Below are 9806 nucleotides of genomic sequence, written 5' to 3' on the forward strand. Positions count from 1 at the left end.
TTCTTCTCTATGATTATGACTATTCTCAGTACCTCATATAAGTGGAATCATACAGTATTTGCTTTTGTGTGACTGTCTTGTTTCACTTAGCATAATGTCCTCAAGGTTTATCTATGTTGCAACATATGTCCAAATTTCCTCCCTTTTTAAGGCGAAATAATATTCCTTTGTATGCCTATAGCACAGTTTGCTTCTCTATTCATTCATTGATGGACACTTTGGGTTGCTTCCATGGTTTAGCTATTGTGAATAATGCTGCTGTGAACATGAGTGTAAAAGTATCTCTTCAAGATCCTGTTTCAGTTCTTTTGAGTATATACCCACAAGTGGATGTGCTGGACCAGATGGAAATCCTATTTTTAACTTTTTGAGGAACTTCCATACTGTTTTTCATAGGAGCTGTACCATTTTACATTCCCACCAACAGTGCACAAAGGTTCCAACTTCTTCAGATCCTTGCCGACATTTGTTACTGTTTTTTTTTTTAAAGTAGCCATCCTAATGGGTGTGAGGTGGTCTCATTGTAGTTTTGATGTACATTTCCATAATGACTGGTGATACTGAGCATCTTTCTCATGTTCTTATTGGCCATTTGAATACTTTCTTTGAAGAAATGTCTATTCAAGATCTTTGCCCATTCTTGGATCTGGTTGGGATTTTTTTTGTTGAGTTTTAGGAGTTCTTTATAGTATGGATATTAATCTCTTATCAGATATGTGAATTGCAAATATTTCATCCAGTTCTGTGGGTTGTCATTTTATTCTGTTGATAGTGTCTTTTGATACACAAGATTTAAAAATTTTTATGAAGTCTAATTTCTCTATTCCTTCATTTTTTGCCCTTGCATTTCGTGTCTTATCCAAGAAAATTATTGCCAAATCCAATATGAAGCTGTGTCTCATGTTTTCTTCTAAGAGTTTTATGTCTTACAGTTAGGTTATGGATCCACTTTTTGTTAATTTTCGTTTATGCTCTGAGGTAAGAGTCCAACTTCATTCTTTTGTATGTGGATATCCAGTTTTCCCAGCACTATTTATGGAAAAAACTGTCTTTTCCTCCTTGAATGGTCTCAGGACTTGTTGCAAATCATTTGACAATATATGTGAGGGTTTATTTCTGGACTCTATTCCATTGTTCTATATGTGTGTTTATGCCAGTACCACGCTGTTTTGATTACTATAGCCTAATGTATTTTCCAGTTTTTCCTCTATTGTTAATTTCTAACTTCATGCCATTGTAGTCAGAGAAAATATCTATCTTTTTAAATCTACTGAAACTTAACTGTGGCCTGACACATGGTCTGTCCTGAAAAACGCCCCACATGCACTTTAGAAGAATGCACATTTTGTTGTCGTTGGGTGAAGTGTTCTGTACATGTCTGTTGATTGACAGCTGATGGTGAGTCTCCATGGCTTGTTTCTGATATTTTTCTGGGGTAGTGCTCTTAATATTTTACCTTTAAGCATAATGTTATATATACTATTGGCTAGGTATATATATATATATATATATATATATATATATATATATATACACTCATATCACCTATATTTTAAAGAAATGTTTTTATTCTAATTTTACCAAGGTTTTTTAAATCAGATACAAATGTTCAAGCTGAATGCTTTTATGGTATTTATTGAGATATTACTTTCTTAACTTGATATATTATTGTGACGCATTTCATTAATAAATTTCCTAATATTGAAATACCTTTACATTCCTGACATGAACTTCAGTGCACAATAGTTCATTAAAAAACATTTTACTATAGAAAACTTCACATACAGAAGTTGGGTAACAATACAATGAATCCCTATGTACCCATCACCTAGAATAGACAACCATGAAATCACAGCCGATCCTGTTTCATCTCACTCTCACACACTCCCCCTCCTCCACCATAGTCTTTTGAAATCCCAGATTTCATAAAATTTCTTCTACTAACACTTGAAGTATTTATCTCTTAAAGACAGCGACTTTTTAAAACATACATACCACAATTTCACTATTATGCCCTCATAATTAACAAACTTTAATATCAAATGCCCACATTTATTTAAGGCTGGATACAAACAAGGTTTGCACGCTGCAATTTGTGACATGACTCTTACTTCTGTTCTAATCTATAGGACCCTCTGCATTATCTTCCTTTTTCCTTGTACATTTTTGTTGGAGAAAGTGTGCTTACCCTGTGCAGTCTCTCAGGATTTGGATTTTGCTGGTTACACTTCAAAGATGATGTTTAATATGTTCTTCTGACCCTGTCTTTCCAGTAAATGGACAGTCAAGATTATTTTTGGGTGGTTCTGTATCAGTCAGAGTCCACTGAGGAGACTGAAACCTTACATGAGTTATCTGCACTATTGAACTAAAAAGGCACAAAGAGAGCACTAAGGTTTTTTTTTTTTTTGAGGAAGATCAGCCCTGAGCTAACATCTGCTGCCAACCCTCCTCTTTTTGCTGAGGAAGACTGGCCCTGAGCTAGCATCCGTGCCCATCTTCCTCTGCTTTATATGTGGGACGCCTACCACAGCATGGCTTGACAAGCAGTGCCATGTCTGCACCCGGGATCCGAACTGGCGAATCCCGGGCCACCAAAGTGGAACGTGTGCACTTAACCACTGTGCCAGTGGGCCGGCCCCTGGCCAGTTTTTTTGTGATATTAGCAGCCATTGATGATCACTGCCTAGATCCATTAATTCAAAAAGGTGATATTTTAATTTTGTTACTTCTTCATTTAATACTTCTGGAAAACTTTATCACCTCTTATTTAAATGCCTCCCCAGTCAATCTGATTATCTGTACCTCATTCTCTAATAGATTCCTCAGGTAGGGGTCATGGAAACAATGTTCCATGAGTTTGCATATTGTTGACAGTTTGCCTGTTTTTTGTTTTGTTTTTTGCTCAAGATGATCTGCCCTGAGCTAACACCTGTGCTAATCTCCCTCTATTTTGTATGTGGGTTGCTGCCACAGCATGGCCACCAACAAGTGGTGTAGATCCACCCCCAGGTACTAAATGTGGCCCACGGAAGTGGAATGCGTGAAACTTAACCACTCGGCCAGGAAGCTGGCCCCTTGCCTGTGGCTTTTATACCTAAAGTCAATTTGGTTAGATATAAACTCCTGAGTAAGTTCATGTTACTTCATTGCCTTCTGGCTTGGTGTCATTATGAAAAAGTATGAGACTACTCAGATTCACCTTTCATTATATGTGGCTTGGTTTTTTGCCTGGATTCTCAAAGGATTTTTTATCTTTAAAAAAATTTTTTTTCCACAACTAGAAAGACGTGCAACTAAGATATACAACTGTGTACAGGGGGGGTTTGGGGAGATAAAAGCAGGAAAAAAAAAAAAAGAAAAAAAAATTTTTTTAATTTTAATTTTTTTGGTTTTTTAGGCCATGACTCAGCCTTGACCATTCTAGGTCAATGTTCCTAGGCACACAGTGTGTCTTTTCAATAAAGTCTTTCTAATCTCAAGGAAGTTCTCTTGAATTACAGCATATGGGCCAGGGTCCAGTCAGGAGCCAGAAGCCATGCTAGTTATCTGAACAGCAAGAATATAAAAACATATTAACTAGGAATAAGGTTAACTCGGTTACTGAAAAATAAACATACCAAGATGTCGTGGAAGTAGCAGCTAAAATCCTCAGAGTTGAAAGAACAGAAAAAGGAGCTAGGAATTCAAGCTTAGAAGGGCCTCATGGAGCTGAAGGCCAGGCCTCTGAGGAGGGATGCTGGAGCTGGCCTCAGCTTGGGCCTAAGACCTAGAGCCCTCAAAGGGGAGTGCTGGTGAGTCTAGAGGAGGCGGCTTGATGAAACTGGCTCTGCAAGTCTTGTAAAACTGCAGCCTGGCTTCAGCCCTGCTAGGGAAGGACGTGCTGCGGCCAGAATGGACCAGCGTTGCTGGAATGATGCTCACAAGAACCACAAGTACACATAAAGCCCATGGGAAGGAACAGATCTTTTCTCCTCAGACTTGCAGTCTCCCTTTAGTGTCCCCTATTGGCCGAGGGGACAGAGATGCGGCCAGAGGAGCAGACATGTGGTCTGCAGAGTTCTAGGTTCATCATCACAAAGCAGAGGACCGTCATTTGCTGCATAATGATGTTTCGGTCAACAACAGACCACACACACGACAGCGGTCCCACAAAATCATGACAGAGGAAAAGATCCTCTCGCCTAATGAGGTCGTAGCCATAACGTTGTACAGCTAAAGGAGAGGCAAGAGAAAAGGAAACTGCAGCAGAGGAAAAAGAACCCTCAAGAAAATTCAGTGAAGGGTTTAGCAGAAGCTTTTGCAGACTTCAACAAGCTACTTAAGAAGTTTGAAAACATGGACCCCCAACACCAAAAGGTTTTCATTAATAAAGAATGTTCATGGTGCATTCTCCGCTTACCTGCAAATCTATGATGAAAAATGGACACAAACCAAGCAAACCACCACGACTTATGTTTCAAGAATGACACCTCCTCAAGAAGAGCCTCAGCAGGACCTTCAGAAGGGAATCCAGAAGGCACTGTTATCCTGAGACAACAGCTCCGTGTGTGTTATTGCCTCTGAAGACCTTCCAGTGGGACAAGATGCGGAGGTGGAAAACAGTGATATTGATCCCAACCCTGTGTAGGCCTAAGCTAACATGTGTGTCTGTGCCTTAGTGTTTAACAAGATGTTAAAGAACATTTAGATAGAAAAAAGCTTATAAAATAAGGATATAAAGAAAATGTTTTTGTAGTTGTACAATGTGTTTGCATTTTATCACAAAACAGTCAAAAAGTTAAAAAAAAATTAAAAGGCAAAAAAGTTACAGTAAGCTAAGGTTATTATTCAAGAAAAATATTTAATAAATTTAGTGTAGCCTAAGCGTAGCGTTGATAAAGTCTACGGTAGGGTCCAGTAATGTCCTAGGCCTTCACTGACTCACCCAGAGCAGCTCCCAATCCTGCACACTCCCTTCATGGTAAGTGCCCAATACAGGTGTACCATTTTTAATCTTTTATGCCATATTTGATTGTAACTTGTATAGTATTGTATTGTAAATGTTTAGATACAAACACCATTGTGTTGCAATTGCCTACAGTATTCCGCAGAGTAACAGCCGTACAGGTTTGTAGCCTAGGAGCAACAGGCTATGCCACGGAGCCGAGGGTGCGTAGCAGCCTATACCATTTAGGTTTGTGTAAGTGCACTCTATGATGTTCACACAATGACGAAAGTGCCTAATGACACACTTCTAAGAACATATTCACGTTGTTAAGCGACACATAACCGCATAGAAGACTGGGTGTGGAGCTGAGACAAAAGCTTACTAACCAGCATTTACAGTTCTTAGCATTTGCTCTTTTTTATTGCTATAGATCATACAGTTTTTAGTATTTCTTTCCTTTGCTTTGGGCTTCTTCTTCAAGGATTTTTTACATGGATATCAGGTTTCCTATATTCGATATCACTTTCTCTTGAATCCAATTTAAACTCTCTTTTCTTGGGGCTGACCCTGTGGCCTAGTGGTTAAGTTTGGTGCACTCTGCTTTGGTGGCCTGGGTTTTGGTTCCCGGGCATATACAAGTACTGTAGGTACACCACTTGTTGGCGGCTATGCTGTGCTGGCAACCCACATCCAAAACAGAGGGAGACTGGCACAGATGTTAACTCAGGGCAAATCTTCCTCAAGCAAAAAGAGGAAGGTTGGCAACAGATGTTAGCTCAGGGTGAATCTTCCTCAGCAAAAAAAGGAAATAAAGCTGGATTTAAAATAAAGTAGGGGCCAGCCCAGTGGCATAGTGGTTCGGTTCACGCACTCCACTTCTGTGGTCTGGGTTTCACACGTTTGGATCCTAGCTACGGACCTCCACACCGCTCATCAGGCCATGCTGTCGCTCATATATAAAGTGGACGAAAAATGGCACAGATGTTAGCTCAGAGCCAATCTTCCTTACGAAAAAAAGAAAAGAAAAAATAAAATAGACAACTCTCTTCTCTTTACTTAAAACATTTTCCTGGGGCCAGTCCAATGGCACAGCGGTTAACAGTTCGCCTGTTCTGCTTAGGCAGCCTAGAGTTCGCCGGTTCGGTTCCCGGGGTGTGGACATGGCACTGCTTAGCAAGCCATGCTGTGGTAGGCATCCTACGTATAAAGTAGAGGAAGGTGGGCATGGATGTTAGCTCAGGGCCAATCTTCCTCAGCAAAAAGAGGAGGACCGGCAGTAGTTAGCTCAGGGTTAATCTTCCTCAAAAACAAACAAGCAAAAAAAGCATTTTCCTCCCTTCCATCCTCTTTCTCTTAGGGATTATCAATTGTGTGTATTCACTTTTGAGTTCCTTCTAGTTTAGTTTTCACTCTTAAAGTGATTTATACTTCTTTTAATTCCTAATGCATCCCTGAATTCTTGTCACTTATCTATTCAAATCTTTTATTCACTCATCGGAGTTATTCTGATTTATTCTTCTACAGCTTTTATCATTTTCTTAATTTCTTTTAGCTTGGTTTGAAATAATTTTTGTTTTCTAAGGATTTACTCTGTCCTATATTCTTATAATTTTGTATCATTTTCCAAGATTCTTTTCTCTTGTCCACTTTCATGTGAAATGCATTTTCCTGTACTTTTAGGAGAGAGGGGACAGAATAAACTTTCCTAACCTAAAGGCTCATGAAATCCTATTATTTTCACAAAGTGACTAAAATAAATGACCTAGTACTGAGATCTGCTTCCTTTACTTGTCTCCCTCACTTTAATCTGTACATTCTTTCCTTTGCACCTATTGTCCCTGTCTTGCTCAATTTGGTGTCTATAGCCAGTAGTTTCTCCTTAAATGGCTTTTGTTTTGAAACGCAGCTTATGTTTGGTAGTTTCAAGAGTTCATGAGGACCTAGACTACTCCATCTTCAGAACTTAGCACAGTCCCATTACAGGCACCTGCAAATCGGCCTCGGCAGGAACATTCTTTGTTTGGACTGTTGTTTTCAGATTGGTCTGCCACGCCTTCCAGTGAAACCTGCTGACTTGGGGGATCTCCTACTGCCAAGGCTGACAAACACCCCAGTGCTCTTCCTCCACGGGCTCCTGTGCAGACAGCCAACACCATTCAGGCCTTTAGCTGCTTTTGAGTTACCTAATCTTACTTTGGGATTGTGAGGATGCTGTGTCACCAAGATTTGTTGCAGATGCTGTGCACAGGTTTTTGCTTTCACGGAGGGATCTGGGGAGATTAAAAACCAGACTGCTATCTGCCCCTTCTGTTCTTTAATGCACTTCTGGTGGTTAATCTTTTATCCAGGAATGTTTGCGAAAACAGTTTTTGTAACAGGTGGTGGCACACAGTGATGGAGAGCAGGGGCTGTGGAGTCACTCTCTGGGCACAAACCCTAGACTCACCACTTACTCACTAGGTGATCCATGCATAAGCCCTGTGTCTTAGTTTCTTCTGTAAAATAATAGGTTGTCGTGAGAACTAAGTGAAACAACATACGTAAAGTACTGAGAAAACTATTAGGTTACACAGCAGGTATTCGACAAAGATAGCTGTTTTAATTATTGTAGTTTTCTTTTTCAGGTCTAGGTCTCATGCGGCATTATAACAGACTGCAAAAAAGGGTAACAAACAAAACATCTGAAAATTAAGGAAAAAAACCCAAAAACCAACCTCTTGAAATTAATTCTCGCTTCCATGACAAGATAGAAACCACAACTATAAATAGCTAGAAAATAATGAAAATGATAAAAACATATGGTAGATCAAGGTGACTTCAAAGAAAAGATCATAACATCATGCATTTTCACTACAAACAGAAAAGAATAAAATGTCTGTAATAAGCACTCAATACAAGAGGTTAACCAACTGCCTTCTATTTTGTTTTCTTTTTTTAAAAAGATAAAAATAGAAATTAAAGCACAACCAGAAGGACCTACAACTAGAATAGAGAACTATGCACTGGGGGGCTTTGGGGAGGAGGAGGAAAAAAGAAGAAAAAAGAAACTAAAGAATTCTTTTTTAAAAAAGTAAAATGGCAGTTCCAAATGTTGGTAAGCTTTTTGAACAACAGAGACACAGCTATTGGTGGTGGAAATGGAAAAATGGTCTAACTGAGAGGTCTGATAAAAGTGGAAGACGCATTAGCCTTGACCCATCAAGTCTCCTTCTAGGTAAGCACCCCAGAGCAGACCTTCCCCACTGGTGTGCCGGGGCATGCGTTTGGGTAGGGATTTAAATGGCCACAACTTCCAAAGCCTCATCTTTTATCCTAGTGCAGAAAACAAGTACTCTTTTCTATATTATAATCTGTCTAGAAGAAAAGAGTTGGTATGCAACCTCTTCTAGTATTTTTCTTGGAGTTCCCTATTAGAAAGCTAAGTTTTACTAGAATCAGGGCCTTATTTTATTCTTTGCTGGATCTCCAGCAGCTAGGAAGTGTCTGATAGAGAGTCCTTGCTCAATAAATATTTGTTGAATATATAAATGCATACTACATATAAAAATGTTCACTGGAGTATTATAAAAGTGCAAAATCAGAGACAATACAAAATGTCTGTTTATATAGAGAAAGAATGAACATGCATACTCATATAATGGAGTATTATTCAGCAGTTAAAATAAATGAACTAGAAATCCATGTATAAATCTCAAAAACAAGTGAAAAACGCAAATCACAGAAAGATATGTACAATGCAACTTATATAAAGTTCTATATAGAGTTTATCAACATGTGAAACAAGGCTATGTGTTAAGTATAAAATTATACGTGCATGGAATGATGCATTCCAAATAATCGTTGCCTTGGGGAAAAGAGAAGAGAATGTTATCAGGAAAAGATTTGCAAGGGAGCTTCAACTAAATCTGTAATATTTTATTTCTGAAGTTAACAATCTGGAACATGGCAAAATGTTAGGATTTAACAGGACTAAAGACTACTTGTTACATTCTTTGTATTTTTATATGTTAGAATCAGTTATAATTTTTTAAAAAGTAAAGTAGGATTGATAAATAAATCTAAGAATGCATACGAAAAACAACTAAATAAAATAAATAACTAGTTTACCTAATCAAGAAAGAAGATGTGTACAGAAGATGATCAATGAAGAAAGTCAGTCAAGGTATATAGAAGAAATTAAGAGAACACTTTCTACAACTCTAAACAAACACATTGAAAAGAAAGCCTCAATGAAATGGATGCTCTTTCTAGAAAAATGACAAATTATAAAAATTGATGAGAGAGAGAAAGACACAGTAAGGGAAAAAGTGGCAGAGAAATTTCTGTCAAAAAAATAAAATTTCAGGCCTAGATATATCTACCACTAAATTCTTTCAAATCTTTGAGGAACAGATTTCTTTTGTTATTTAAACTTTTCTATAGTATAAAGACAGAAAAAGAGTCCTTTCTTTTGGCATTATTTGAAAAAGCTATATTTTCATAAAGAAGATTAAGAATTCCTATTGTGTCAACCAAAAACACTACAATATTTAGAGTTTTAATGTTTAAATGTGACAGTTCACAGAAAAGGAAATACCAATGGCTCAAACAGATACCAAAGCTTATTTGTGAGTGAAAATACAAAATTCTACTGAGATTTAACCTCCAGAGAATAAAATACCATAATTCAACTAACAGACTGGCAAAGATCAAAATGTTAGATAACACTGTTTAACAAAGATCTGAGGAAACAGGCAATCTTACACATTGTTGGTAGGAATGTAAATCAACACAATCCTTACAGAAAGCTATTTGCCAACGTCTATTAAAAATAAGAATGCACAAATCTTCTGACCTAGTAATTCCAATTTAAAATTTTATCATGCAGTAACTCACG

The sequence above is a fragment of the Equus quagga genome, chromosome 5, assembly GCF_021613505.1.
Source record: "Equus quagga isolate Etosha38 chromosome 5, UCLA_HA_Equagga_1.0, whole genome shotgun sequence".
Lineage (NCBI taxonomy): Eukaryota > Metazoa > Chordata > Mammalia > Perissodactyla > Equidae > Equus > Equus quagga.